The sequence below is a fragment of the Crotalus tigris genome, unplaced genomic scaffold, assembly GCF_016545835.1.
Source record: "Crotalus tigris isolate CLP2741 ecotype Arizona unplaced genomic scaffold, ASM1654583v1 scf7180000018030.5226217, whole genome shotgun sequence".
NCBI lineage: Eukaryota > Metazoa > Chordata > Lepidosauria > Squamata > Viperidae > Crotalus > Crotalus tigris.
Window position 1 is genome coordinate 1622665 of NW_024096786.1, and position 21523 is coordinate 1644187.

The window sequence follows — 21523 nt, forward strand, 5'->3', positions numbered from 1 at the left end:
CGCTGGGGTCATCGCCTCATCACTAAACTGGACAGGTTGCATCCTGACCGGGTGGCTTCACAGGTGTCACAACCGCGGGCACCTAGGAGACTCCAAGTGGGCGATCCGGTCTGGGCACGGAACTATGGGCCTGGTCATCTCTGGGTCACAGCTGTGGTCTGCAAGGTCTCCGGGCCGTTGTCATATGAAGTTGCCTTGGGAGATGGCCATGTTCAGCGCAGACACATAGACCAACTGCGTCCACTCCTGACTCTGCTCTGGGGGGGGGAGGACCATAACATGCATTCTGAGGCTCAGTTTCACCAGCCCAACAGGCCATCATTAGCCGATACTGAGGCTACTTGGGATTCATCCCAAGGTTCCGCAAGTGCTCCAAACAGGAATTCAATGATAGGGGGTCATCCCACACATCCATAATTACTCCAGACAGGGAGTCATACCGGGGGTAGCCACAGTATTCATATATGTCAGATAGTGCTCCAGACAGGGAGACTGGCCAAAGGTATCTACACAACCCACAAACTACAAGAGAAAAAGAATGCCAGCAGGAACACTTGCCAAATTCCGCAATTGCTCCCAAAAGAAGGTCAACAGCAAGGGGGGTTGCCATGCAGGCAACTCCTGACTCTGACACCTTGGGCACGTGCTTGGGGGCTATGGAGTATTGGGGCACCTCCGCTTCCCAGCAATCTCCATCTGCTGGCCTGGGGTTCGAGGGACAGTGGTCCCAAGAAGGTTCCATTGTGGACCAGGGGAATGCCACCTATCCTAGTATGCTGTCCTGGACTTAAAGGGTCCAGCCAGCCAGCAGATGGGTGGGTCAACCGGGTATCTGGGGCAGCAAAGTCCTGGCCTGCCGAGCCTGGTAGGTGAGCAGGTAGGCCAGGCAACAGCACCAGGGTCATCTGGGAATTTAGGGCAGCAACCCCTTGGCCTAACTCGCCTGGTAGGCAAGCAGGTGGGCCAAGCAATCTCTCCCAGTCCGAGGAGGTCGCAGCGGGCCAAGTGCCCACCCAAATATCTTAGGAAATTTGTGAAGTTGCAGTCAAGTTAAAGGGGACTACTCATAAGGGCCCTGAATAAAAGGGCATGGTTATTTTGTATTATTTCTTGATTTCGGATACATTTATTCCCAAAACGAAGTGAAGGGGGTTTGGCTGAGGGTAGCCTTGAATATTCCACATTCCATGCATTTGATTTATGGAACTATATATCCCTCTCCCAGTGAAGGTCGTACATGTATGTGCGCAGAGATGTTCCATCTAGGGGGAGGGCTGTTGTGTCCTGAGCCTGCAGAAGCAGGCTCGGGATTTTGCATTGGTCCTGGGCATTCCAAAAGCTGTCCGGGACCAGACTGAGTGGCGCCAGCCTTGCACGCATGCGCAGGGCGCAAAAATGCTCCGCTACTTGTTGCCATTCTGTCCAGGTCTCTGGTCAGATAAGAGAGAGGCCTGCGTGCCGTTTGCGTTGTTGGGGTGTTGCTGTTAAATGAATAAATAGCTGTTAACTGCACAATGAGTCTTCATCATTCGCCCATGATCAAAGGACTTAACACTAACCATCAAATTAATCAGGTTATACCCAATGTTAACTCAAAACCTACCAGTGACAACACATTGTAAAAATTGATTTGTCCACCTACAGTAATCCAGTGTTTTCCAACTACTAAATGTTTCCAAGATCTCAGAAAGGTTTTCCTACCACCTGCTAAATAATCCATAAAAAAAGAAATGACAGAAACTGAATTGAAGAACTTTAAAAACCAATGGTCCACTAGATATTATAATCAATCTATCTTTTAACAAATGTATGAATGATATGTATTGACAATCATTTAGGATCTACAGGTTTCATTGCTAGGGCAATTAGATGTTTCCTTTCCCTTTTACACAAAAATGTTTGCTTGGTTTTTTTTAACGTGGGCAATACAGTGCCAAAAGCACTGCTTGTCCTGAAGGATGACGTACATCTTCATTGTTTCAGGAAAGGGCAGGGCTAATCAGGTGTCTTGTATAATTACAACTGTGTTCCTTCATGTATTCATTACGTAGGCTATTCCCTGCCTATGCAATTTACAAAGCTGCTCAAGTGTACTTCCACTGTGAAGGCATGTTACCCTTGAAAACAAGGATACCCAGTTTTTTCTTCTACATGTATTAGGAAACAGAATTATACTGAACAAAATTATATTGAACAAAATCAGCTTAATTAAAATTCTGAAGTTAAAATAGGAGGAATATGAGATATTGCTTGACTGAAGCAATGATTACAATGTATTATTAACAAAGCTCCAGTTTCATCATTAATAGCACTCATGTTTCCACAAGTTGACCTAATGCTCAAACCTGAATTTAAGGCTGCCATCTCTGGTCTTCAACATTACACTCCAATGCCTGGAAGTGTCATAGGGTTTAGCAACTGCTAGACATAAAACCACACCATAAAACTATAGCAAATATTAGAAAGTCTTTGAACATACAGTTCAAAACATACAGTTTGTTGCAAATGAATTCCAACAATCATACAGAGATTATTAAAATATCAGCATCTCTACTACTAGGAATAAAATAGAAATACTTGCAATTTGCCTAAAATTATTTCTTATTCATAACTGTTCTCTCTGTACAGCCAAATTTCAGATTGTAAACTCCTTGGAGAAAAGACTCTTTTACTCCTGTTCAGAATGTCACACATAATAATGGCAATAAATAAACAACTCCATTAAATAAAAACATTTCAGCACGTAAGCTCTTCAATTGCTCTATAAAAAATTGATTTACACTTATGTATTACACCTTTCCATATAAATACCTTCATATCCATTTGCCTATTTTTCATCTATCTGATCTTTTTATCTATCTTTCCCTATTGAATATATAAGTTTCATGGATTGTTGGAAAACCACACTTCATAAACTTCAGCTAAACTGATTTTGCAGTTTTCAATCCAGCAGAGGAAATGCCCCATTTAAAAAAAAGAAAAAAAAACCTGAACCAAAGTAATCACTTGCAGAAGCCTACACAGAAGTTGATTGTTCATTAGGGATCTATGAACATGAGGAGGATACACAACGTAAGTACACTAAAGCAGTATTTCTGGCAGTCTAAGGGAATAGGCAGGCCATTTGTAAAGAGATTCTTGAAATCTGGAAAGACCTGGCAGATGAGGACCAGATGGACATTTCAGCATTATCTCTTAAACTAGGTGTCAATCTGTTAGGGGCTCTGTGAGAAGGAGAACTGAACAGCTCACAGAAATTCCACCTTAATGAACAAACAAGGTCTAAAGTAAATTAGTTTGTAAAATTCTGTGATCTTCCTCTTCACATTTTCTTGCCTCTTTAGAGAGACTATTGCTTTCTTCATTGATGGTGCTCTGTGAAAAGTTGTAGGAGCAGACCAACATTAATTTTCACTGGACTTAAATGTAGTTCATAAGATCGTTTTCCATTTATTGGATTATTTTCCTATTGATCATATCAGATACTTAAATCCTGAGACAGCGTTCATTCATTCATTCATTCATTCATTCATTCATTCATTCATTCATTTGACTTGTTTCACCTAGAAGTGACTCTGGGCAGCTTATAAACAGCTTTGATAGGAGGTGTGGGGACCACATCCAAGAGGGGTTTTTTTTGGGGGGGGGGAGATATGAGACTTTGTGGCTGTCCACTTCTGGGTACTTTTGTTTTTTAGTGATACAACAGATTTGGTCTATGATGAAATCTTTCACCTTTTCAGTGTATATTAGGTACAATAGGGTACATTATTGCTTTAAAAGGGTCAATGCCGCTGCAAAGTAAACATGCCTAACTGCAACCCTTCTGCTTCTGTTTAAAAGCCAGTGTAAATATGAACCTGAAAGGACAGTATGTTGCATTTTTATAAGCAAGTGCTTTTCACAATAGCTTGAACCACAATTTTTGCGTGCTAAGGCTACACAAATGATACAGATTTAAGCTTTGGGACAATCCCTGCACTGTTTCCTAGGCCCAAGTTGCCTAAATGAAATAAGGAAGGGTGAAACTGAGAATATATAGTGGACCACAGGTTGTTAAGGGATGATATGGCTAAAATGCACCCTGTTGTCCCTGCTTTTTTTTTTCCTTGCCAAGCAACTGCAGTTCCCCCAAATAAATTCTACGCTGCAGCACTATGGGGAGATGAGAAAAGGGAGCTCCTTGTAAATCAGGGGAGAAGCTGGGAGGTTGAGAAAGGCACATTCCCCCCTCCCATTCAAAATGTATTTAGGAAAGGATTTAGAAAAGTAAAAATAAAACCACTAAGTTTATTAACTTTCAAATATATGGCAGTACAGCCAGAAATACATTGATTTTGTTAGCAATAATTCCCAAACTGTAGGATCTGGTGCAGAATTCTAGGATCTGGTAAAGACATCTGTCAACTAAAGTGTAATTATGAAAACAGAAACAGGAGTAAAATTTAAAATGTGATGAAACAAGGATATTTCCAATTTTGGATATTTCCAAGTGGTATAGATCAGGGCTTTTCAACCTTTTCACCCATTGTACCACTTTTAGGATACGGCAACATCTGAGTACCACCAGTCGCCTAGCAAGGTGTGAAAAACTTGATGACCACCCCAAAAAAGGAAAAAAGTGATAAAGTAAGGTAGTCCTCGACTTACAACAGTTCGCTTAGTGACTGTTCAAAGTTACAATGACACTGAAAAAAGTGCCCCACAAGCCACAGCTGAGCAAGACACCTACCTGCCCACCCGGCAGTGCTCTTCCTCCTGTCCGAGGTTTTCATTGTTGTGAGCATTTCTGTTGAGGATTGGCAGCGGGGGTGGGATGGAGTGTGTGTGGTTTTTATTTCCCCCATCTGATGGGTGGTTGCAGCAGGTTTTTGTCACTGGGACACTGTGACCGTCATAAATATGAATCAGTTGCCAAGCATCTGAATGTAAATCACCTAGAGATGCTGCAACATTCCAGCTGATTGGTGCTTCTTCTGGGCTCAGAAGCGCCAGGATTAGCGTCGAGTTCCATCTGGAGTCTGGCACTGATCCTGGCACTTCCACTGAGCCCTGACAGTCCTGCAGCTCCAGCCATCTCTCGCTCAGGTTTGTGCGGTGCTGCCACTGGTTCGGCTCATTCCCCTCTCCCGCTACCACTTTTCTAGGATGGTCGTGTACCAATTGCCAGGTGCCAATGTACCACAGGTGGTACCCGTACCACTGGTTGAAAAGCCCTGGTATAGATACATTCTGCCTGACATATGAAGCAACAAAATGAAAAGTGGTATGAAATAATTAACGCATTGTCCTTTTTCAGTGTATTAAAGTGATGGTGGAGCGTACTGTTCGAATTTATCAACCATAAATTAATTTAACAGAGGAAGATATATTGCAAAAAAAACCTGTAATCAAGTGATGGTGGTTGCTGACAAACCTTACAATTTTAATTTAAATTTATTATTGCTAAATTTATATCTCACCTTTCCTTCAGGTGCTCAAAATGACATGTACAGCACTCTCTCCAACTTGTGCCACAACAGTATCTCTGTGAGGCAGACCAGGCTGACAATAACTTAGCCCAAACTCATCTGATGAAATTCTACAGAGGAGGATGAACTCCAATATGGAGGACTCTGGTTTTAGTTTAGCTTAAATATGATTGTCAAAGGATATAATATTAAGAATGTCATGCATTCTAGCATTCTGTCTCAGCCAGTCTACAAGCCTAGACTTACATCATGTTGTACTTCACTGTTTTTATATAATACTATGTTACAGCCAATCTTAAGAATAAAGACGTTATAGCTGTCAAAAATATGAGGATAGGAAAGCTTTGAACTCTTTCCTCCTACATACAGTCATCATACAGCTGCTCACAGGTTGCCGTTGACAATTTCCTGTCTATGCCATCTCCCTGCAGAAATAAAAGAGCTCACTTGTTCTTAACTGCTCACTGTCATATTTTCCACTAGTCAAGCATGGAACATTACTGAACCAACATTCTCAAATTTGTCCATACTTTGCAAAAAAAAAAATTAGTAACAGCTGCAAGTAGAAACATGTGAGTGCCCCTATCACTACTGCTTCCTGGAACAATGAGTGCATTTTTAATTTCAGAAATACAAGACTGCTTAATTCAGAATCTTCTTTCGAAAGGACCCAAGAGTCCAAATTGACAGCAAACATACTGTATGTTTACAGGATGTCCAGGACCATGTGCAATATATAACTGCACATTTCTAGGAAAATTCTGCTTCTTCTTCATTGCCTAGCTGTGTCTTTTTCTGGATCAAATTCAGAACTTCATGATTTGCCATTAAATTGCATTTACTATTTCACCAGTAAATGGTGAATGCACATAGAGCAGGAAAAAGAAAGCTGCCATCTTATTAATCTTCCAAATAACTCTCTGTCTCACTTTTCTTTATCCAAACCATGTGGCCAAATAGCCACAGGATGCCATATGTGTGTGCAGTCTGGCAAAAATAATTGGATTAGTGTACCTCATCAACCCATGTATACTTGTTCCACTAGTATCCAATTCAAAACAGCATATAACCATCTGATGAAACCGGCTAACATGGACCAGAGATTCCTTGCCAGTATGGAACATATTCAGCTTCCGAATGGCAATGGATTGAAGGAAGCATTATTACTAGGGATATACATAACACAGCAAGCCTGTGTAATACAACAGAAGGCACTCAAAAAATATCAGTGAATATATCATTTAAAGAGAACCAACAGAAAGGAAAAGTGCTCTGACCAGGATGACTCCGCTTCTTGGCTCCTATCTATACTACTGATTTTCCGTAGCAAGGCTGCTGCTCTATGTTTATACACCTTAAGCATTTCAGGAAGTCATAACAATCGTTCTGTCCTCCATTCTTTCTCCAAAGGGTGCATGGAGGAGGCAGGGAGCGATTATTGCATCAGCTGTAGTAGAAGACATTGCTATCAAGGGAATCAGCAGCAAAGCAAAGGGATTAAAAATTGGTACGATTAAGTATGTCCTATAAATGTTTTAAACTTCAGAGAAGGAAAAATCTAAATTTTGGTTATTCTACTTATAAAACACTTGAGTGCAGACCGCACTGCACTGAACATAATCTTCTCAAAAGAGCTAAACCCTTTATTGGGTAGAGAGAACTAAGAGTGGTAGGAAAGGAAATTGAAAAGACTATCAATAATTTGATTCAGAAATAAAGGTGCAGCCAGCATCGTATTTGGAAGGAATTATAATATCCAAGATTCAGGTGTTTTTTGGATTTTTTTTAAAGGCATTTTCATGTAAATTTTTTATGCCAATGATGGGCTGGACCTCATTCAACAACCTCTAATTTGTTCCTCAACATATGCTTCATCCTTTTCTGATTTTTCACATATCTAACAGGTCCTCTAAGTGAAATTAAGGACAAACCTTTTGCATCTCCCTCTCAATCATTCAGGAGTAGCATATAGGACTGAAATTGACACGACATTGTCATTTCAACTTTCTCTTCCACAGGCAATCACCTGCATGCATATTGAGGGGCTGCTTGTTGGATTTCCTCTTCTTTCCCTTTTGGAAAATGCTTTTCAGGAATCGACAGGGGAAAATTATAATGGAAAAAGAAGCATCATCATTTTGCCTATTGTACTATGTTTCTCTCGATGTTTGAAAAAGTATGGTTGCATAATATTTGATTATACGCAAAGGATTATTACTTCCAGTAAGAATGTTTTCAGAGAAATAATCCATGCGATCCTCTTTAAAGAGGAAAGTCACGAAAAAGAAAAGAAAAGAAAAGAAAAGAAAAGAAAAGAAAGAAAGAAAGAAAGAAAGAAAGAAAGAAAGAAAGAAAGAAAGAAAGAAAGAAAGAAAGAAAGAAAGAGGTAAGCTAAAGGAATCCCTGCAGATTTTACTGTGTTAGTCATTGCAGTTTCAAAGCCATTGAGCCAGTGCTTCTCAAAGACATTTCTGTGATCATGTGAATATGATGCATGGAGCACTGTTATCTTCCCACTAAAGTGGTGCCTATTTAGCTACTTGCATTTGCATGCTTTTAAACTGCTCAGTTGGCAGGAGCTGGGCGAGTAACAAGAACTCACCCCATTGCGTGGTGCTTGGGTCTCAAACCCGAGCTGCTGACTAAGTGACTACACTAACTGGTAACCACTAAGCATCTATCCATCCATCCATTCATCCATCCATCCATCTATCTACACTTATTTCCCTAAATCAATATGTCGCTTAGACATGTTTTTCAAAGATCACAGTACCTTGTATTAAATAATTTTGGTTACAAATCATTTTATCCATACATACATGACACTGAAAAATGGAAAAGTTTACCTCCTTACCAAATGTCTTTTTAATTATTTAATCACACTAAAACACTAAACACAGGAATACTAAGAAAATCTACCATATCAACTCACAAAAGCTAACTAGCTCTTTTTCCAATAGATGCCAATGTATACCAATGTTGTTCTAATTCAAAATTCTATATAAACTTTAATAAACTAAATGGCCTTGTTAGGCTTTGATTTTGAGTTCATATAATACCATTGGAATTACAGAATTACTTTCAGGAACAACTCTGGAAAGCTAATATGAAAATGAAATATTAAAGCATGGAAATAAATTCCATTAAAATCAATACATCTACTTTCAGATATATATGATCCCAAATTCAAGTACTTTTTTACTGTACTTTCCCATATCTAGTCACCACTGAATATTGATGCTATGTTGGAAATCATAGACTAATGCATTTTAATGCTTTATTTTGTATTTAAAAACCATGGAAATGAAGTATTCTAAGAATTCAGTTTCTAAAAAGATCTGTCTGTCTGTCTCTCTGTCTGTCTGTCTGTCTACCTACCTACCTACCTACCTACCTACCTACCTACCTACCTACCTACCTACCTACCTACCTACCTATCTATCTATCTATCTATCTATCTATCTATCTATCTATCATTTTCTCTTTCAAGCTGTCCTTGTCTATCTGTGTTTTAGCTGGAGATCAAAGAGCACAGTACAAAAGGATTTCAATAACTGTCTTCAGAGTACTCAAAATAAAAATGTACTACTTGCATGTACTTTACATCTTCCACTGAAGACTAAAATATATTCTAGCCATAACCAATAATTGTTCATGAAATTTGTTTAGGCAGATTTTAAGACATGGATAAAAATGCACATTATATAATTCCTCATACTTTAAAATTACTTCATACTTTAATAGTTCCATAGAAATTATTACAAGCAGTTGTAATAATACAAAAATGTTTTTACAAACTCATATTTGGTGTGCATAAATAAACTGGACAAAATACCACCATGAAAACTCTTAGAATAAGTATAACCCAGTTTGAATGAAAAATTAATACCATATTGACGGGATTCTATCTACAGGTACTATATGTATTCCATGTGTGACGATATAATTGCATCAATTTTTGATCTTACTTTTCTACAAAAAAAAGCAAAGCAAAATACTCAAGAGAATCATTATATAATCAGAATATTTTGAATCAGAATTCTGCAACCTATCATGATACACAATGCTGAAAGTCTTGAGGGAGTAAGAATGGTTGTGAAGGATTCCATTTTTTACCTCCCACCGAGTGGCCTATGCATACGATATCCCATTTTAAATGCAAGATGCTTTTTACATAATAATTACATTTTCTCATTTTATATGGGCAAAAAAGCACTTATAAGTGCTTTTTTCTCCATACGAACTGATAAAATATAAACAAACGAAAAGGAAAAATAAATAAATAGCTATAATTCATTAGTAAAGCATCTCTGCTGCATGCCAAAGATGTCAATTTAATTCCTTGAATCTTCACGTAAGGTGGCAAAAACTTCTCTCTAAAACTCAGGTGACCATCAAGCTAGTTAGACAAAAGTCTGATTTAGCAAAAGGCATTTTTTTTCATGTATTTTAGTCACTAGATATTAATAAATAACACAAGAAGATGTGTTCTCCTGCAGTATGAAAATATATCACCCAGTTCAGTCAAATCTATAAAATCTATAACAATGTGCCTTTGATTTTTGTTGGACATGACAAGTTTCATCCACTTGGATGATGAACAGGGAAAAAAAAAAACATTCAGTTACTCCATTAATGTCTAACCTTCAGGCTCAGGGCAATATAGGTTTGGCTGTAATTTCTGCTTCTCTTTATCAACAGTGCCTGTATCGGACACCAAGGCTAAGCTTTTTGAACATACTCATTTTTTTTTCCTCACTGGAAAAGACTGCATAACATGAAAATTAAACCTTTGATTTCCAAAGCACAGCAGTATCCATTATATCAACGCTACCGCGAGAACCTAAATTAGCCCTATCAAATGCATGCATATGCTTGCCTCTTGGATGGGTTATAATACAAGCCATTAGTGGACCACTCATTACCATTCAGCGTTTTCTAAAGATATAATAGTTCCATTTCTATGAGGCTCAACTCACAGAAAGACCACAACTCAAAACACTAATGAAAACTGAAATATGTTGTTCAAACCCTTTTCATATGTTGTTCCGCTGTAATGGCTCTGCCGGCCCGGCCCAGCCAGTCTCGCATTTGTCCCTAATCCTGCACATTATCATTAACTCCATTGATTTTTCAGCCTGTGCCATTTCAGGAAGTTTAAACATGACAGGAGCCAGATTATATTCATCAAAATAACAGCCGTGTGTTTGTTTGTTTACATTTTTTTTCAAATAGTACTCACTTGCTGTTACTGCATGCATTTAAATATCCATTCCCTAAGAACATTGTGCACTCTCAGAAGAATTGGGAGGAGTAACCTCAGCTCTGTTATCTTTTTCAGACAATTGCTATAGCAACCCAGGGCAGGATGTAATGCCTAGATAGGATGTTAATGTGCTTTTCCATTCTTTCCCTCAGCATGCACTCCACCCACCCCAACCCTACCCCCCCTCCCCAAAACTTGGAGAGGCTCTGAACACCGCTGGGGGTGGGTGAGACTGAAACATCACATTTATTAGCCATCTGAGGCCAGGCAGGAACAAGCAATCACACAGGTTTTAGGGCTTTACAGAAAACTTATCAAGACAGTTGCTTTTACCACCAACATTCCTACTTCAGGCTGAAATTTAACACCAGACATTAAAATAAAGATTCCAAATTTGAAAACAAATTATTTTTTTTAATAAATTCTCATCTATGGGGAAGCAATTCACAGGAAAAAAAAAAGACAAAAATGTGTTCATTTCCTTTCTGTGTGCAATTGGAGGGGAGCTACGTACATGGGTGAATGCAAGCCCAGACTTTTCAAACCATAGTGGAATGTTTCTGTCAGTCTAACAGATGTTGAATACAGTATGTTCTTGTGAAATCTGGAGGCACTGACCAATATAGAAAGAGAAAAATAAAATCGCCTGTTTTATTTAGCTCTGCTCAATAAAATTACAAATAGTTCTGAAGAAGTTCTCATCATGAACGTCTTCATATATATATATATATATAAAATTACTGTTCCTGATAATGCAAAGTATACCATTACATTTTTAAAAAAGCGTACTCCCGCTTTTGGTATCTCATTTGCAATAAGATAACCTGCACAACTATAACATTATATTCTACGAAATTCAGGACTAAATCCACACAGTGTAATTTTCTTACCTCTGTTGGTATCTGAGATGCAAGTGAATAATGGTCCTAAGTAAAACTATTTGGTTCATAAATCCAGTTCAAAATGGCTCTTTATAATCTTCTGCACCTATTTTAGGGAACATAATATATGAAAAGTTATCAGTAAATCAAGTAGCAGCAGGGATGACACAAACTTTATTGCTGGCTTCCAGTGTGGATTTTAAAAGGAAAATTTATATATAAAGTATAATTTCCTCTGCAGATTTCATTTGTTATAAATTACCAATATCTTACAATGTATAAACATAATAATTTATTTTGCATATCTACATTATATTACATTATGATACAATATCAATCTTCTCTCTAAGTTTGCATTGCCAACTGGCAAAAATCTGTACTCCTTGCTCTTAAAATAGAAACGTTATATATTTTTTCATTGAATTCCAAAAAGGTACCCTGGCACATTGCAAATTTACAATTATTATATGGTGATATCAAAATCTTTCATGGCAGGAATATGTAGGAAGGATTAAATCAGGTCTAATGCTAGTTCACAGTTCCTCATCAAATATGAAAAAATATATACATTTAATATTTAGGTATTTATATTTATCCAAATTTGCAGTGCAATTTACAAATTAAAAACATATAACACTGCGTACATTAGGTACGGTATACCTAGAAAAACATTAGGGAGAATGCATGCAAAATGCACCTGTATTAAAGAAAAATGCACAAAAGTAATAAATATATACAGGAGTTTAAATATGGTAAACTTACTGTATGTTAACATTTTACATTTTTTTACTGTAAAAAAAATATAACTGATAAAGACTGAATATGTAAGAGTGCATTGGACCCAATATTCTTCCTTTTAAGAGATCAAGTATACAATGAATTAATCTCTGACATGATAAAGCTTGATTACTTCATACCGATTAATTTTTTTCAAACTGCTATTAAATCTGAACTAAAACAAAGTGCTGCCTTTTGAAAGAGCTGAAGTGTGAGAAATCAAGGCTTTATTTCGCAGCATCTAATGTAAGAATTAGTTCATAGACAAGTACATATTTGCTGTTTTGTTGATCTATCATTAGCAATTAATTCAGCAAAAAACACTGGACTATGGGATAAACTCCAAACTTTTATGCATGATTCCTTTCAATCCAGGAATTTTACAATAGAACAAGAAGTCGGCAATGCCAATTATCTGACAAAAAGAATAATGATAATTAGACTCAGTATTTCTTAGTATCCATTTCATATTCTAATTTTTATTTAATAAGTTAAAGGATACGATTATTTGAGTAAAGTACGAGAATAACAGTTTAAGATGTCAGTTCTTCCGCCAATATGTCAGCTAGTATCGCTATTGATGGCTGCCATCAATTTCTGTTAGAATGAATAAGGCTTTTTTTTATTATTTGAAAAGAGTGAATGCTATATCTGATCCTGATTTGGCCAATATCAGTACTACAGTAAATGAAGAAAAGCAGCTGAGCTCATTTGTCTTCTGAAATCCTGATCAGTTTTTCTTTTTCACAGACTTGTTTTTATTTAAATAGATGAAAGATCTAAATAGGAGATGGGTTATTCTCTCAGGAAGCTAAAAAGATCACTTGACTCACTGAGAGTGCTTTCACTTTGAATTCCATGCATTTACATAGGCAGAATCATGATTTAAAAGGAAGTTAAAAGGACCCCAGACCAACAGCTGGCTATTATTACATTTCTAGGAGAATGATTGCAAAGTAAAAATATGATTTGAGGCATGCAGAAATATTGATAGTGATTCCAATCCAATGTAAAATAATGTGCTATAGGAAAGTTAGGTTTTCTAATATATCTATTACTACAGTACTTTGGAAATAAAAAAATATAGTATCATATTCAAAATAATGTAGCTAGCTTGGAAATTTTAGGGTCACATTCTCATCCTAAGTATGGATGTTTGTTTATATCCCACCTTTACTATTTTTACAAATAACTCAAGATGGCGAACATATTCAGCATGCCTTCCTTTTCTTGTTTTCTCCATAACAACAGCCCTGTGAGGTAAGTTGGGCTGAGAGAGAGTGTGACTGGCCCAAGGTCACTCAGCCGACTTTCATGCCTAAGGCAGGATTAGAACTCACAGTCTCCTGCTTTCCAGTCTTGGGCCTTAACCACTAGACCAAACTGCATAAAATAACTTTGTAGTCCTTCTTATTCCACACTCCTATTTTGAATTCACAAACGCCTCTGAGGGCAGTCCATCATTTTTTGTGAGACTATTAACTGACGGTTACTCACATTAGCAAACATTTAGTGAATATTTAAACTTCTCTTGATGTTGTGCATCCATTTGTTTTTATTCCACATGTCATTTACTCCTTACAAATTGCTTCCAAAAGCAACCATGGGAGGGCAAACATTATAGGATGAGAGCTGTGTTAATCTCCGATAGTAAAAAAACAACAACATATATTTTATGAAGTAATCTACACTTCACAAAAGGCTATGTCTTTTAATAAAGTTTGTTAGTCAGAAAAGGGGCTACCGGCTACTTTGGATTTTTTGCCAGTTAAAATAAATTCATGATAGTATATTTTGCCTTTGTGAGCACTAAACAGTTATATAAGAATGTAAAAACAATCAAAAAACAAAACCTGTTAAATGTATTCAAAATGTATCAGGCATATTGGAGGATAGAGAGGAGGACATATTTTTTTATAATGTCATGCCTTTTCATGTCATTAAGCAAGTTTCTTACTAACTGCATGGGATGCTTATTTGGGTAAATCAGCTTCCTCTTCAGAGTTATAGCCCCAATAGACAGACAATGCTAGAGGCAAGGCCCGGTCATTGCAGGCCCTGCTTGCTACTTTATTCAAAGATAATTATGTGAATTCTCAATCTCTTTGCATTAGTTGTAATCTACAGTTTTCTTCAATGCAGAAGTATGTGATCCAGAATTAAGGCACAGAGAAAAAAATTACATGCAAGGCATAGTGTTCTTCTGATTACACCTCTTCAAAGGAAATGTTGGTCACTGCCCCACAATAAAAGGTCTTTCCTATTAAGCTCCGTTTACAAAGACTGATTCTGTTTACAAATATATTGCACTAGTGGAACACTCTCTTCTTTAACAACGAACATGCATGTCCATCTCTGAGTAATTCAGCTATTTAGAAAACAATCAGATTAAGCCTTCTTTTCATCTGACAGTCCAAAATTCAATATAAATTTTTAGAAGTATAACTTTATAAACTCAAGTAAATTCCATAATACAAAAAAGATGTTGAGACTCTGGAAAGAGTGCAGAGAACAGCAACAAAGATGATTTAGACTAGCATTGGAGGCTGAAACATATGATGAACAGTTGCGTTCTTCAAACATATGAGGAACTGGTATGTCTAGTCTAACGAAGAGAAGGGCTAGAGGGGACATGACAGCAGTCTTCCAATATTTGAGAGGGGGGGGGGTCACGCAGAAGAGAGGACAACCTTTTCTCCAAAGCAGCTGAGAGCAAGACAAATAATGGATGAAAACTTATCAAAGAGAGATTCAACTTAAATTAAGAAGAAATTTCCTGTCAGTGAGAACAATTATTCAGTGGAATGGCTTGTCTTCAGAAGCTGTGGGTGCTCCAACACTGGAGGTTTTTAAGAAGAGATTGAACAGTCATTTATCCTGAATGGTAAGGGTCTCCTAATATGGCAGGGGGTTGAACTAGAAAACCTCCAATGTCACTTCCAACTCTGTTATTCTGTATTTTTTATGCTGCATGAAATGTATCAGTAGTTATTTTAACACATTAAAAGAACAGTTCATGTCTAACTTTCTTTGACAGTATTCAGGTTTTCTTCTCTCCACTCTGTCTAACATTGTATGAGTGGATTTCTGTTAATATTTCTCTTTCTTTTCACACTAAATCTGTTCTATGGACCTTCAAAACCTTCAGAGGCAATCTATAAAACATGCAGAGATCTGGGAAAATCTGATCTGCAAACAATGTCACTATTTGAATCAGTCTTTACAATATAATGTCTACAAATTCCAACCAAATACTATCACTCATGCCCTATTCACCTTGTTTGGACTTCTGTAATGCGCAGTACAAGGGGCTGCCCTTGAAAAGTACCCAGAAGTTTCAGCTGATGCAAAATGCAGTAGTGTAGGCAGTTATGTGCACCCCTAAAATACTACACATTACATTTCTGCTCCATGAGCTGCATTGGTTGCCGATTTGCTTCCAGGTCCAATTCAAGGTGCCAATTTTAACTTTAAAATCCCTTCATGGCATGGGGCAAGCTTATCTGTCAGGCACAAGGAACCAGAACAACTCCATGAATAGATCTAAGCACTTTCTTTATTGTTGATCACCCATGTACAAAAACCTTGCCAGACTGCAGTCCCTTGTGAAACTGCAGATAAAGGCTTCAATAGTCTGGCCTCTGTCACTTCCTCTCATATAGCAATTTCATGCTGGAATGTCTTTTTAGTCCTTCCTCTGCTTTAGTCAGTGATTCCACCACATTATCTTAAAGACCACCTCTCTCTGTCTGGCAGAGAAGGCATGCTGTGGTCCCATCTGTCATGGAATTACATTTGGTGAGTCCCAGGAGGGAGACTATGATGATGTTTCTCCAGATACCTCTTCAGATGTCAGCTCAGGGGAGGATGAACCAGTTCCTGGCTCCTCAGGAGGGGAGTTTGGTCAATGGCTCCAAATAGTCACCTAAGAGTGATTTAACTGAAGCCCAGCTGCAGCATGACAGCCCTGATGCATGACAGCCCAGATGGGGAAAGCATGTAGCTGCAGCTGGTCATGGATGAAGAAGAAGAACTGCCTTCTGCACCTGATCCAAGAACACGCAGGGCAGAGAAAAGACAGGAGCGGTAAAAATCAACCAGGTTACTCATGAGAAAGCCTCGCCCTTCTTGAATGGCTGCACCAGAAGTTGGCTATTTAGTACAACAGCAGATGGAGGCAATGCTGGGAACAATGTGTTTGTTTATTAGCTGTGTGTTTTGTGGTCATTCTGATTCTTGCCTAGCTTTGGATTGACACCATGCCTTGTGAACCCTGGACTTTCCTTGCCTCGTGAACCCTCTTGTGCTGTGGATTTAATTTTGCCTGGTGGGTTTATTTTGATTGGGAGACTTTCAACTGCCTTGTGGACTTGAACAATCTGGGTTCTCATTTTACTGACCTGGAAGGATGGAAGACTGAGTCAAACTTGAGTCGGTGAGAATTGAACTGCTGGCAGACAGCAGAATTAGCCTGCAATACTGCATTCTAATCACTGTGCCACCACAGCTCTTCTATAAATAAATAATAAGTAATACATCAATATGACCAGTGGCCCATTGTTATTAAAATGCAAGGGGAAAGTGTCAGAAAAACATAATAGTAATGGAAAAGGATCAGACAAGATTTCCAAATGAGATCTTGGATCAGTACTAATAATCAATGTTAGCATTCCTTGAATATCTATTTTGGGGAAATCATTCTGAGGACCTCCAGATCATCATCTATACTATTGAAAGACTTTTTAAAAGATAAGCCTCTCTATGACACAAAAGTAATATTCTTATGTTTAACAGTATAATACACAGATTGATATTTACATTTTTGTTTGCTTTTGCAGATATTACTGGAAATAGATTGTAAGACTGTTTATTCCCAAGCCCAGCTCAATATGGATTAACCAATATAAATAGATTTGCCTACAGAATTCATCTATAACCTTTATTGATATATTTATATTTAAATAAAATATTAGTTGGACTAAAATGTATTAAACAAAAATCTTTATAAACAAGATATAAATAAACCCATTCTGAAAATGCCAAGCATCATTTATATGCTGCTGCTCATAAAGTCAGATCTTTTATTCCGGCCAAAGACTAAATTAGAAAGTGCACATCCTCTTAACTCACAAACTTCAGCAAATACAGCAATTTAGATGCCACCAGCTGGGCTTCATGCCCTAACTAGCCAGGTTTGATGTGCAAAGACAGCTGGATAGCAATTGCTCCATGCACATTTACGCAAAGAGTAAAGTATATAGAAGGACAAAGCTTTCAAGTTGGTACTCCAAAATATAATGCATTATGGTATATGAGCTGCTCTACCTGGCCAGTACAACTATCTTCTATAATTTAAAGTGTTTAAAAATATAAAGCAAAGAGATAAGATTGATGCCAATCAGTAAAACAATTGCTGACAATATTGCCCATGCCACTCAAAATGCTGATAACCAAATACTGATAAACATCAGCAAATCTGCATAATACAGATTAGCTATAATCTGTATAATCAGACCTCTGTAATACAGGTGTATTATTATACTATATAACACAATGTCCTCAAATCATCTTATAAATAATAAAAAAGGTAAAGGAGTTGCTGTGGATTTTATTCCGGTAGTCTTTTCTAATTATAAGGGGTGGTGTACATCTCTATTTCAAGGATATTGAGCCAGCACTGTCCAAAGACATTTCTGTGGTCATGTGGACAGCATGACATCAAAGAGTGCTGTTACCTTGCCACACAAGTGGTACCTATTTATCTACTTGCATTTGCATGCTTTCAAACTGCTAAGTAAGTAGGAGCTGGCGCATGGAACGCTGAGCCACTGCACCACCTATCCTTATATATAAATATACATGCCATGCTTCCATTAAAAATTGTATAAGGAACCTCTCTCCCCGGGCGAAGGGGAGGAGGTGAGCTTTCCTCAGATAGTGGTAGAGCTCCCTGAGGCCCCAAAGTTTTCTTTTTTGGTGGTCAGAGGGTGAGCTCCCACGGAGTCTGGGGTGTTCTCCACATTCCAGGATGCCTTTGCCCTGATTTTTCCAGGGCAAAGCTAGATGCTGCTTCCACATCTGCACTTAAATTGAACTTGTGAGTAAAATTTAAGCAGACAGAGCTCACCAGGAGACACTAAAATGGGGATTATTTCGGACTTTAACTCTGGAAAAGAACTTATCTTCTCCTTCCTTTAATTAAGAGTGGTGAAAAATGGCGCTGAGGTGTTGATTCATTGAGTGAAAGGACCGGAACTTCGACTTGGAACAATGTAACAGATTTTCTATTTGTATAAATTGCAAGAATCTTCTTTTCTTCTTTAAAGGGGGCTTTTGTCTTTTTTCCCCTTCTCCTTTTTTCTTTGGGGGGGGGGTATTTGTTGATTTTATAAGATTTTAGCAGACTTTTTTTACAAGAGGTCTTAAAAATAAAATGGCTTCAAAGCGTCTCGAAGCTTCTGTTGCTTCTAAAGCCTCGATCTTCCCGGTAAGCTAAGTCTAAGTTTCCACCACCTTCTCCATTGTCTCCAGCATGTATACTTAAAGATTTACAGGATGCTTTGGAAAAAAAGGCACGACAGATTAAAGAAGACATGGAGGTTTTTATTGAAAATAAATTCATGAAATTGACAGAGGACATAGCATTTGCGTTTCAAAAGTTTGTTGGTCACATAGATCTTCTGGATGAGTGTATTGATGATGTTGTGGAAAATTTTGAAAAACTGGAAGATCGAATTGACAAAATGGAAAATAATGTGGGAATAATACAGGATGAAGTTATTATGTTACAATACAAAAACATGGAATTTGCTTTAAGAATAAGGGGAATGAAAGAAAATATTCAAGAGGATTTGAGACAAGTGGTGGTAAAAGATATAGCTCTTATTTTGGGGGCTGAGCCTGAAGAAATATTGAGAGAGACGGAAAAAGTTTTTAGGGTTAATTCTCGGGTTGCGAGTTTGCCACGAGACGTGGTTATCTATTTTTCTAGGAGATCACTTTGTAATGAAATTTTACAGGCTTTTTATAAGCAGAGATTTCAAATTGCAGCTCAAGATGTTATAATTTTAAAAGAAATACCTTCAAAAATTCTTAGAAAAAGAAAGGATTTATTTCTTTCATATTTAGTGTGTTTTAAAGGAACAGTGAATGATTTGTGTAGTATGTAGATGTAAAGTAAAAGAATAATAGAAGGTGTTGATTTAGTGGAAAAGTTTAAATATTTGGGAATATATATATTATAAATTCTTAATTTAAAGTGAAAAATAATTATGAGATATTATGGGTAAATGTGTAAAAGAATTCAAAATTTTAATGATCTCTGTTGGTGAGAATTTTAGAAGATGAATGGTTTGCTGAAACTTTTTAAGTAGGAGGGTATTATAGACTTTCTTAGGGGTAAAAAGCAAAGAGCCAATTTTATCGAACGTAAGTTTGTTGGTTAGGTTATATTGGAGGGAAAATTTTGTGTTTATTATGGACGAATGGTTGCTTAAAAGAAATATACACCTCAGCGAGGTGAAGATGGATAAATTATATGTAGAGTAAATATGGATTATGATATGGGTTTAAAATGCATTATGCAGATTATGAATGATTTATAGTTTTTAATTTGGAAATGCTTATATTGTTAATTTTTTCCCCTTTTTTATATTTGAGTTAAAGTATATTATCGATTTTATTATTTGTATAGTTGGATAAGTTTATTTAGAATTTGTTTGTTTATTTGTAACCCTGTAACCAGCTCTGGGAAGTGAGGGGAGAGGGAGGAAGGGAGTTATTTTAGGGGGGGGGTATTGTTTAAAACTTGTATAAAACTTTTCAATAAAAAAAATTGTATAAGGCTACTTATTTTAAATATAAAGAATATAATTAAAATGGTTAAAAAGTCCAAAACACATCTAGGGAAAAGAAACAGCAGTACTCATTAGATCCAAACAAATGAGAGGCTTAAAGCCTCTCTCAATAAATCTTTCTGCCAGAAGCAAATGTAACCAGTCTTTGCTTGGCAGACAATTCCAGAACATTGAAGGGCTACTAATATGACCTTGTCTTATGATTCACAGTGAATTGCCCCTCTGATGGTATAAAACCAGAGAAGAGGAACTCCCAATAATCTTAAAAGCCAGGCAATTTCATGAGAAAACATGAATTTTGAAGTATTCTGGTCTCAAGCTTTAGAAGTTCTAACCATACACTAAAGGTAGCCTCTTGGGATGAGTCGCATCTCTGTTGTCATGGGTAGTTTAGTGGCAGATGGAATATAACTCTGCCATCTGTCACTGTAGTCAGATTTGACTACTCTAAGAATGGGTTTAGATGAAGCTCTATTCCTAACCTAGTTCCTTAACCATTATCCAAACATCTAAAGATAAATACTGCAGACTAATGCAATAGTGACAATTTTTTCAGGAATTTAATTCATGTTCAAGATTTTGTAATCCAGATTTCAACAGTACACGGAACAATTGCAAGACACACACAAGTAGGTTTTAGAAGCAGGGGCAACTGAGATCACATTGCTAGCATCTGATGAAAAGGAGAAAGCAAGGGGAGCTTCAGAAGATGTCTATTTGTGCTTTATTGATAATCCAAACTCTTGACTGTGTAGACCACAACACCGTGCATAGTCTTTAAAATATAGATATATCAAGCCATTTTATCTTCCTAAATAGGAAGATAAAGAAGCAATATCAAGCAAGTAAATGGCTCCAATTAATATGAAGACTATATAATAAAATGTTGAACTAGAAGAAACTGAAATTATAATCAGCAGTGCCAAATAAGAAGCTGCTTGCTTGAAGGACAACTAATGAAGCTAAGCTTGGAGATGATTGTAATGCCTGGAAAAACTGAGAGCAATAGGAAAAGAATGAAGCTTTTACTGATAATCTTGGATAAATATTATCTATAAAGTCACAAACTAACTGAACAACAGATGGGAATTGTATGCTAAGGAAAAATAGCAAAACAAGAAAGGTTACAAGTGAAAAATACTACTCATGTCCTGGAAAAATAAACTCTGAAAATCTACATAATAATGAAATACCATAGAGTCAAAATATTTAGGATAAAAATGGAACAACCTGGATTCAATGGGATTAACATTCTCCAGTTTTAAGTGATAT

The 21523-nt window shown here is 37.2% G+C and overlaps 1 protein-coding gene across 7 annotated transcripts in view; it reads right to left on the bottom strand.

Moving 5' to 3' along the window:
* Window positions 1-21523, bottom strand: part of HIVEP2 (HIVEP zinc finger 2) — a 155550-nt gene that overhangs the window by 43298 nt on the left and 90729 nt on the right. For all 7 annotated transcript variants that reach the window (XM_039346820.1, XM_039346814.1, XM_039346817.1 and 4 more), the window contains one exon: window positions 11628-11724. The gene's annotated coding sequence lies outside the window, so the exon portion shown is untranslated. The remainder of the gene's footprint in view (window positions 1-11627; window positions 11725-21523) is intronic.